Source organism: Helicoverpa zea, chromosome 28 (genome assembly GCF_022581195.2).
Source record: "Helicoverpa zea isolate HzStark_Cry1AcR chromosome 28, ilHelZeax1.1, whole genome shotgun sequence".
In the NCBI taxonomy this organism is placed as follows: domain Eukaryota; kingdom Metazoa; phylum Arthropoda; class Insecta; order Lepidoptera; family Noctuidae; genus Helicoverpa; species Helicoverpa zea.
Window position 1 is genome coordinate 1262254 of NC_061479.1, and position 10861 is coordinate 1273114.

Consider the following 10861-nt stretch of genomic DNA (forward strand, 5'->3'; position numbering starts at 1 on the left):
CAAGCATGACTTCTGTCACGGCTCCGGCGGTCCCATGCGAGCTTATCGTCGCAGATGGTTTTCACGCTCACCACCACAGCTTCGGCTTGCTGGCCGGAGGTGCAGGCCAGCCTCAGCCGCGTCGGCGAGCGTTAAAACTACCTGCACCTCAGCTCGCAGGCCGCCTCGCCCCTCCGCGCCTACGCGGTTTTGAATTGCACTCTAGGGGTAGGGCAGACAAGACTACGTGGAGTCGGTTTTGCAGCGATTCGTTTTCGTCACTAACTTCAATTTTTAATACAATGTTTTTTTTTAATTGAAGGCAATATTGGCAATGTGCTAAATAAAATGAAACCAAATTAAATTATACCATCTTCATAGTGCGCCAAGTGCGATAATACCACCGCACCTTCCGCCGTTTTCATGAAATTATGATACACAATATTAATATTAACTCTTATTAATTTTTATTGATTTAGAGCTATCCACAAAGCGAAGCCTGAAACTGGGTTTTTAGTCGGCACGACATAGTTGGTAACATAATATTATCTTTGCCACCCAACTAACATTATTAGTCGCCAAGTCATTATAAATAGTTCCTCACCTAATATTTCAATTGACTGGTATAGTTTATTTGCTACCCAAACGCAGCTGCTAGTTTTTAGTTTTTATAACACCCTTAATTTTGAACCTTACATATTATAATAGTCGCGAAAATATTTAATCGCTGGCAAGTTATTTTATTTGTTGCCAACATTTGTCGACTTTTAAGTTATTAGTCACCCGGAAAATAATAAGCCATATTATAAAGCTGAAGAATTTCTTTGTTTGCTTGAACGTTTTCTCAGGAAGTACCAGTCCGATTTAAAAAAATATATAAGTGTTAGGCAGCCCATTTATTGATGAAGGATATTAGGCTACTTTTTATTTCCATATAATAATATATTTTAGATTCTACGGGACACGGGTGTTACCTTTGGAACAAGTCTGGTATAAAGACATATCCCTATTTTTTAAGATTACATGACCTCTCCCGCTGTGGGTGTAGACTGAGGGAGTGTCAGACTCTTACTGACTAAAAGCATACAAACTACTTGTCCTTTTTGAGAAGTCGGTTAAAACATTGTTCCTTTTGGAGCCCTCTATAAAGCCTTTTGTGGGTACCTTCGTATGAGTACATTGACCTTCAAAACTTGTCATTCACGTAACAGTTTTAGGGTTCCGTACCCAAAGGGTAAAACGGGACCCTATTGTCCTCCGTCCGTCTGGCACCAGGCTGTATCTCATGAACCGTGATAGTTAGAGAATTGAAAATTTCACAGATGATGTAGTTCTGTTGCCGCTATAACAACGAATACTGAAAACTATGTAGAATAAAATAAATATTTTGGGGGGCTCCCATACTTACAAAAAACGTGATTTTTTTGCTCATTTTCTAAATAATGTTACGGAACCCTTCGTGCGCGATTCCGACTCGCACTTAGCCGGTTTTTTGGGACTATTATTGTGAACATCTTAAAAATAAAATTTTACGAGCAAAAAAACTAATAAACTGGTCCCTGACCTAGGCCAAAACTAGACAAAGAGTTGATTTCTAAAAACCAGTTCAATGTCAGTATGTTAAAGCACCCCACCGAGGGGGTCCCCACGTTGTCGTCGTGGTGGGGCTTGCGTGCCTCAATGATCCTGAAGCTCTGCCGGTAGAGATACTCATGCCGGAAAGGTTCAGGGGAGAGGCCAGACAAAGAGGGACCCAGGGAGGGGCCGCTCCTGACCAGTCGACGCTAGTGGACATGGCAAGGATGCGGCCATACCCGCGGAGGTGCAGGCGCACTAAAGCGGTGGTCGTTTGCTCTTCGTACAACGAAGAGCAAACCTTTCGGCGGGTTTGCTGAGCCGGGTTGGCCGGACAGCAGACGGAGGCATGTATAATGCCGCCGCCGAGGGCTTGGCTTAATCGCCCGGCCCAGAGGAAGGACACCTCATGATAAAAAACCACCCAATCCCAAGTTTCGGGAGCGCGGCGAGGGGATGAATGGCCGTGGGGGACACGGTCGTTAGCGCTCCCCCCTGTTGGGGCCAGCCGCCCCCAACAGTATGTAGGCTTGCCCCGGTATGAGGCCACTGCCGGGGTGGACGAACAATTGCTCTCATGATCGTGGGAACTATATGGATTCACAAACTACAAACACAAACAAACAAAACAAAAAAGACGAAAAGGAGTGGGACGAGGACTCGGAATCCGAGTCCGTGTCCAGCGAGGGGGATGCGGGGGGTTTTAAGCTCCCCCGCAACAAGAAGGACCACCGGGCCGACGCCTTCCTCAAGAGGAGGAGGGAAGACCCCGGGTCCTCCTCTGGTGGTCGCGGGGCCTCGGCCAAAAAGGTCGCCAGGAGGCCCGTCAGCGAAGGGTCCGCTGGGGCTTCTGTGGGTGGCGGAGGAGCGGCTCATCTGAGCTCCTCCTCCGAGGAGGAGTCGGCCATCGGCTCCGACCGGGAGCGGAGGGCGGACTTCGAGAAGACGGTGGAGTCCGCCATCAGGCAGGTGGCCCTAAAAAGAAAAAAGGCCAGCAAAGACGGCGCCATTGAGGCCGCCACCGCCTCCATCACCGCCGCAGCGGTGAGCAATTTTGGCCGGGCTCCCGTGAGCGAGCTGGCCAAACTGCAGCAGGAGGTGGCTCGTCTGACGGCCGCCCTGGAGTCTCTCGTGGACGAGAACAGGAGTCTCCGGGCGGAGCTCGCTAAGATGCGCGAGCAGGAGGCGGAGCGCGGCGGGGCCAGACAACAGGCGCAGACTGCGCCGGCTGAGAGCCAGATCCTGGCCCTAGTCCGTCAGGAGATGGCGGCCTTCCAGGCTCGCTTCTCAGTCCTGGAGGGCAGGGTTCTGCGCCCCCCCCTCGCGGCGTCGAAGCCCCCAGCGGCCCAAAGGGCCTCCTATGCGGCTGCGGTTGCAGCGGCACCCCCACCCAGAAGGGGACCGCCGAGCAAGCCCCCTGTCGCGGCGCCGAACGGACCGACCAGGAGGGCGCCCGCTCAGCCAAAGCCCAAGACCGCAAGGGCGGTCCAGGCGCAGAGGCCCCCGGTGCCACCGTCAGCACCGGCTCCGTCGTCGGCACCAGTGGCGAAACGCCCTCCAAAGCCGACATCGTCTGCGGCCCCTACCTCTTCTGCCACTGAGTCAGAGTGGCAGGTGGTGGGGGAAAAGAAAAAGAAACGGAGGGCGGCCAAAGCGGCCAAAAAGAAGGCCCAGAAACGGCGGCGCAGGGAGCGAGCCGCCGCGGCGCAACTCCGCGCCCCCAAAACCGCGGCTGTAGTAGTCACACTACAGCCGGACGCGGTCAAAAGGGGCGTGTCGTACCGCGACGTGCTCGCCCAAGCAAAGGAGGCGGTGAACCTGCAGGAGCTGGGTATCGCCTCCGGCCTCCGGCTCAGGGTGACCGCAACGGGCGCCCGAATGCTGGAGGTCCCAGGAGCGGCCAGTGGGCCCGCCGCAGACGCTCTAGCCGAGAGGCTTAGGGCGTCCATAAGTGCGGACGACGCCCGAGTCTCCAGGCCCCATAAGTGCGCGGATCTGCGCATCATGGGCCTGGACGACTCAGCTACTGCGGAGGAGGTAGTGGCCGCCGTCGCTAGGACGGGTGGGTGCTCCGCCGACGAAGTCAAGGCGGGCACCATACGTCCCGACTTCAGGGGCACGTGCACCATCACGGTGAGCTGCCCCGTGACGGCGGCCAAGAACATTGTGGACGGCCGAAGATTGCTGGTCGGCTGGGTGTCGGCGCAGGTTAAGCTGCTTGACCCCAGACCGCTGAGGTGCTTCCGATGCCACGTCGGGCATCATGTGGGTGTCCGTTGCACCTCGGAGGTCGACCGCAGCGCCCTCTGTTTCCGCTGCGGTCAGCCCGGTCACAAGGCCGTGGAATGCAGCGCCACGCCGCACTGCTCTGCATGTGCGGCTGCTGGCAAGCCGGCCGAACACCGGGCGGGGAGCAAGACCTGTGCCCCACCCGCCAAGCCGAGTAAGGGCAAGGGTCGGCCGTCCGTCGTTGCCACCGCCGCCACCTCCGCAGTGGCCACCACCGCAGCTCCTGCGGCCGCCGCCGCTCCCAACGCTGCCGCCGCTGTCGCCGTCGCCACTGCTGCTGCCGCTGCGCCCGCGTCTGAAGAGGAGGAAGACGTGATGGAGTGCTAGCCTGGCTCCACTACGCTTCCTCCAGGCGAACATCAACCACTGCGCCCGTGCCCAGGATCTGTTGCTCCAAAGCATGGCGCAGTGGTCGATCAACATCGCCGTGGTCGCTGAGCCGTACTTTGTCCTTCCCAGGGATGACTGGGTTAAGGACCTTAGCGGCTCAGTGACCATCATATCGTCGGCCGCCGCTGGTACTCCTTCCCTCGAAGGGGTGAAGAGTGGAAGGGGTTGCGTCGCAGCACGGTTCGGGGAGATAGTCGTCGTGGGGGTGTACTTCTCCCCGAGCCGAACTCTCGCCGAGTTCCACAACTCCCTCCTGGAGTTGTCCGTCGTCGTCGGAAGTTATTCCCTCCCTGTGCTAGTGTTAGGGGACTTCAACGCCAAGAATTTGGCCTGGGGTTCCCGACGCACAGATGCACGGGGTAGGATGGTGGAGGACTGGGCGCTGGAAGCAGGCCTGGTCGTCCTCAATCGGGGTTCTGTCCCCACGTGTGTACGGATGCGGGGCGAGTCAGTGGTGGATATCTCGTTCGCCAGCCCCGCTCTGCTACCGCGTGTCTTTGACTGGCGCGTGGAGGAGGGGGTGGAGACCTACTCCGATCACCGGTACATCCGGTTTGACGTCTCCGCCCAGAACCCTAGCGCGCCGGTCCTGCAGACCCCGAGTGGTCCACGTTGGGCGCTGAGGCACCTTGACCGGGAGCTTCTCCTGGAAGCCTCAGTCGTGCAGGCCTGGGTGTCATCACCGGACAGGCCCGCCGACATCAACGACGAGGCGGAGTGGTTCCGGGAGACCATGTCCGAGATTTGTGACGTGGCCATGCCCCGAGTCCCGCCAGGACGCGCCCGACGCCAGGTGTACTGGTGGTCTTGCGAGATCGCGGCCCTTCGAGAGGCGTGCGTCGCTGCGAGGCACCTGTACACCAGACACCGCAGGCTGCGCATCCGCCCTCCGGATGCAGAAGCCAGGGAAGCAGAGCTGTACGAGGGATACAGAGCTGCAAAGACCGCCCTCCAATTGGCCATCGTCCAGGCCAAGGAGGTGGCCAATGCGGAGCTGCTGGGGTCTCTGGACAGGGACCCGTGGGGGCGCCCGTACAAAATGGTGCGGGGCAAGCTCCGCCCATGGGCCCCCCCGCTGACCCAGAGTCTTCGGCCTCAGCTGGTGGAGGAGGTGGTGAGCGCTCTGTTCCCTTCGCGCGGGGAACACTCTCCCCCGCCCATGTCTCTGCAACCCGCGGTGTCAAGTACGGACCACACTTCCGACGACGACGATGTCCCCGAGGTGACTGGGGTGGACCTGAGAGTGGCGGTGGCTAGGCTGAAAGCCAAAAACACCGCCCCAGGGCCTGATGGCCTGCCTGGCAAGGCCTGGGTCCTGGCCCTTGAGGCTCTCGGGCCTCGACTTAGGGGGCTTCTCAGCGCATGTTTGGAGAGGGGCCAGTTCCCACTTCGTTGGAAGACAGGGAAACTGGTCCTCATACGGAAGCCGGGGCGCCCTGCGGACTCTCCGTCCGCATACCGGCCTATCGTGTTGCTCGACGAGGTGGGCAAGCTCTTTGAGCGAGTTGTCGCACACCGCCTCGTCGCGCACCTTGGGGGGATAGGGCCGGACCTTGCGGACCACCAGTTCGGTTTCCGCAAGGGGCGCTCAACGGTGGACGCCATCATGCGCGTGAGAGCTCTCACGACGGGGGATGCTGTGTCCCGGGGGGGGGTCGTCTTGGCGGTGTCTCTTGACATCGCCAACGCCTTCAACACCCTTCCCTGGAGTTGCATCAGGGAGGCACTCCGGTATCACCGGGTGCCGACCTACCTTCGTCGCGTGGTCGAGGCCTATCTGTCGGATAGGTCCATCATTTACCCTGGTCACAACGGGGAATGGAACCGGCGAGAGATGTCGTGCGGTGTTCCGCAGGGGTCGGTACTGGGGCCGCTCTTGTGGAACATCGGCTACGACTGGGTGCTGCGCGCCGACCTCCCTAGCGGCGTCAGCGTGGTCTGCTACGCTGACGACACGCTGGTTCTGGCACAAGGGAGGTCGCACCAGGAGGCGGCCGACATAATGACGCGCGGGGTTGCGATAGTCATCGAGAGGATCCAGCTGCTGGGACTGGAGGTGGCCTTGCACAAATCCGAGGCCATGTGCTTTCATGGGCTTCGGAACGCGCCACCTTCAGGCTCCCAAGTCACGGTGGGGGGGGCTACCATCGGCGTCGAGAGGGCGATGAAGTACCTGGGACTCGTCCTCGACGGCCGGTGGAGCTTCGTCGAGCACTTCCGACGTTTGGGCCCCAAACTGGAGAAGGCAGGTGCTGCATTCAAGCGGCTCCTGCCCAACCTGGGAGGCCCAAACGCCCCCTGCCGTAAACTCTACGCGGGGGTCATGCGGTCCATGGCCCTTTACGGGGCCCCGGTATGGGCACGTTCGGCACGGCCGCGGGCTGTGCACTACCTGAACGTGCCCCAAAGGGTGATAGCCATTAGGCTAATCCGGGGGTACCGCACGATCTCCCGCGAAGCAGCTGGCCTACTCGCTGGACTGCCACCGTGGGATCTGGAGGCGAGGGTCTTCTTGCGCCTGTACGACTGGCGCGAGGAGGCTCAGCGCCGGGGAGAAACCCCGTTGCCGCGGCAAGTTGTCGCGCAGCGGGCGGAGCTCCGGCGCGATCTCATGGTGGCCTGGAGGGAGCGACTATCGCAACCCAGTGCAGGGCACGCCACCATCGTGGCGGTAAGTCCCCTCTTTGAGGAGTGGCTCGGGAGGAGTCACGGCGCCCTCACGTACCGCATGACGCAGGTCCTCACCGGACACGGTTGTTTCGGGAGGTACCTGCACCGCATCGGTCGTGAGGAGGCGCCCGGGTGTCACCATTGTGCGGACAGCCCCGAGGACACGGTGGACCACACAGTCCAGGTGTGCCCCGCATGGGAAGGGCACCGCCGGGTCCTCGTCGAGGCTTTGGGCGGCGGCGACCTCTCGCGTCCGGCCCTGGTTCAGGCCATGGTCCGGGGCGAGAGGGAATGGGATGCCGTCGCCTCCTTCTGCGAAGCGGTCATGCTCGAGAAGGAGGAGGCGGAACGCCAGAGAGTTCGCACCTCTCATCCCGGCCGCCGCGCTGGACCAGGTAGACACCATGGGCGCCGGGTGTCGCGAGATGACTCCCGGCCACCGTAGGCGTGGGTCTGTGGGCGGTGAGTTCGGGTGGCTCATCGTCCCTCTGTCTTCCTAGACGACAGACCCGTGTCGACGGCGCGCGTTGTTCCACGCGCTCCTCAAAGAGACGTCAGCAACCCCAGCGGGGCCCAGCTTAGGGCCAAGGCCTGCCGGGGCTGCGGGTTGTTCGAAAGAGATACCGCGGCCCTGGTACATAAAAGGCCTATGACGGAACACGACGATTTTAGTCAGTAAGAGTCTGACACTCCCTCACCGCTGCTAACCCACAGCGGGAGGGGTCATTTGATGATTTTACGTCGATAAAAAAAAAAAAAAAAAAAAAAAAAAAAAGTATGTTAAAGCAAGTTTAAAAATATATGTAAATGAGTTATATAATATATTATATAGCGGTACTTAACGTAGTGTTTTTGTCCAAAAATAGCTGTGTAGTATAATAGTGTATGGTTATATTTATAAGAGCTTTTTATTAGTTGTAACTAATTAATTCTAAAACTACTGATGTGATTTTAGTTTTTTCATTGTTAAAATGTTACATCATTGTTATAATGTTACATAATCCTGGATATATTTTAGAGTGTTATTGTTTTCTGTGGTCTAGACCGCGTCCCGTGGGAACTACTTCGAGCATCTGGATAAAAAACCTATAGCCTTATTCCATTACTGGGCTAACCAACAGTTAAACATCTTTTTCTATAGTGAGTTCAATCAAACTGTTCAGCTCTTTAACACGCTTATATCAGCTTCACTTGTAACTATCATATGTATGTAAAAAAATCTTGGAATCTTAATGTGACCCACTTCTCTGACTCTGAATTCTGATGACAATACATGACTAGCGTGTTTTTTAGTTTTTTAAATATATATCCTACATGTCATATGTTTTTTAAATTGTAATTTCAGTGATAACATAGTTGTAGAAAACAAAACGGTTGTTAGTTAAAAATAACCGGCCAAGTGCGAGTACTGTGCGAGAATAAAGTAGTTGATAGCACAGTTGGCCGACACACAAGTTACAAAACAGTTACTTAATACATAATATACCGTGGATAGAATATTTAAATATATAGTGGTAAACGTCATTCAGACGTACTGAGAAATCCATCCGTAAGTAGGTATGTGCCTGAGCAAAACGAAAATATTTCAAGCATTTGTAAGTACTGTTATTGAATAGAAATCGACATAATTATTTGGATAGCTATAATGGTTATTATCATGGCTTAGATATAAATAGATTTAAATTAAAGGGTTCGTCTAACTATCGCAATGTGTATCATAGAAACACGTGCAATAGTTAAAGAATTATATAATTAGAGGTCCTAGATTCCATCCAAGTTGTTATATATTGTCTAGTATCGTCTTGGCAGCCTTTTTTCTGACAGCGATTTCACACTAGTGGATTTTCTGCTCGGGTTTTAGGTCGTTTGTGAGTTGCGCGGCTTGAATCGGCAGTTGTCAATATTGTTTACTGCACTGCCAGTTTCAAAATCCGCTAGTCTGTGCTGGCTAATCTCCTTCAAGAACAACTACCATGGCCGAATATTGTTCCACAGACATTCTGTAGTGCATTTATTTATCTTTCAACATATTATTTATATTTTTAAATATTATATTATATATATAAAAAAAAAGAAAAAAAACATTTAAAAATATAAAAAATAGATGGCCACCGATATCGGGCACAGGGTCCAAGGTACCGGTGGTTAGGGTCCCAGAGACAGAAACCTCCTCACAATACGCGCCGTATCAAGGAGTACTGCCTTCTGAATCAATACCTTGATCCAGCCGCCCAACGAGAGCCTCCTGAGGTGTTGGTCGAGGCTCTTGGCTATTAGACCATTGGCCGTAATGACAATCGGCACAATTACGACGTGTCCACAGACATTATTACTAATGTAGCAAGTACCTAAGTGTTCAGGGCCGTCTTTAAACTATTTGAGGCCCTGGGCACATTAGGATCATGGGGCCCCTATGACCTTGAGAAAACACTATTTAGTCATAATATATAAAGAAAATAGACAAACAAGGTTCTAAATTTATTTTTATTTAGTTACTATTAAAAAATAGGATACATAAAAAATAATCTACAAAAGTAACTCGCTTTGCATAAAATCCTTAGACTAACTCTATGTTGATTGCAAAGGTACCCTTCAAGATTCAAGATGAGCAAAATCGTTAATCACTTCTTCAAAATCTATGGTAGGTATTGAGAATATCACATTCTATGGACATCAGCGACAAACTAGTTAATCTCTCTTGAAGCATTGTACTTCTTAATTCATTTTTTATTCGTTTCAATTTGGAGAAGGAGGGTTCTCCGCTAGTGGCGGCGTAGCGTCGGGTAGCACCCGGGGCGGGCTAGGTACTTATTGATGTAAAGAATTCAGAGAAAACCACTGCTAAAGTGTAAAGCGCGAGCGCAGCGAACGAAATTTTTGAGATTTTTAACCAAAAGTACCCAAACAAGTTTGAAAAAAGCACTGTAAAGTGAAGAAGGCGCGAGCGCAGCGAGCGCGTAATTTTTGATATTTGGGACGCAAAAAGATGTCTAAAGAAATTAGAGAAAATCACCGTAAAGTGTAGGGTGCGAGCGCAGCGAGCGCGAAATTGTTGAGTTTTGGAACACAAAAGTACTCAAACAAGTTAAAAAAAAAAGCGACCAGAAAGTGAAGAAGCGCGAGCGTAGCGAGGTCAACATTTTTTAACATTTGGGACGCAAAAGTTCTCCACCTCCGCTTACAAATAGCGCCTAAATAGCTTAGAAATATCCACTGTAAAGTGAATTTTTTTTAATTGTTATTTTGAGGACTCTCTAATTTACCTCAGAATTAAGCACAAATTAAAAGAAGCGGCGAAAATTTTAAGCGAGCGTCAATTGTTTTTGCTACTTCAGTGCTTTAACTTTTTGCTAGATTGAGGACTCAAAAAATAAGCGCAGAACAAATTGAAATGAAGAAGAGACATTTTTTTTCTAACTTTGAGGAATTCATTAAAAGTAATCAGATAAAAGCAAAAATACAAAGAAAAGGGTGACAGTCGGACTGAGTGGGGTGACTGCCTCGATGTCTCACACATGCACTGTTGTAGGTTTTTTTTAAATTGGTAGTCAACCTAGGCTTCGCAAATTAGAATGACACCCTTAGTGACTTGTCCCTTCTGCCCGCGCCATCCTGGTCGTGCAGATATGTGCCGACCAAGATGGCACCCCCCGAGATGTGGCACCCGGGGCGGACCGGGGTGGCAGGAACTAGGGGGCCCCATTCGATCGCGGGGCCCTGGGCACTTGCCCATAGTGCCCAGTGGAGAAGAGGGGCCTGTAAGTGTTAACTAGGTAGTCAAAAAACTTAAACTGTTCGACGTTCACGTCAAAACTACCGAACCGATTTAAATGGAATTCGGCATACGACCTCGATGGCGCAATGGTCACCATGCCGGACTGCCAAACCTGAGGTCCCGGGTTCGATTCCCGGTACGGTCGACATGTGTGTGATAAGCATGTTTGTTGGCCGTGGTCTG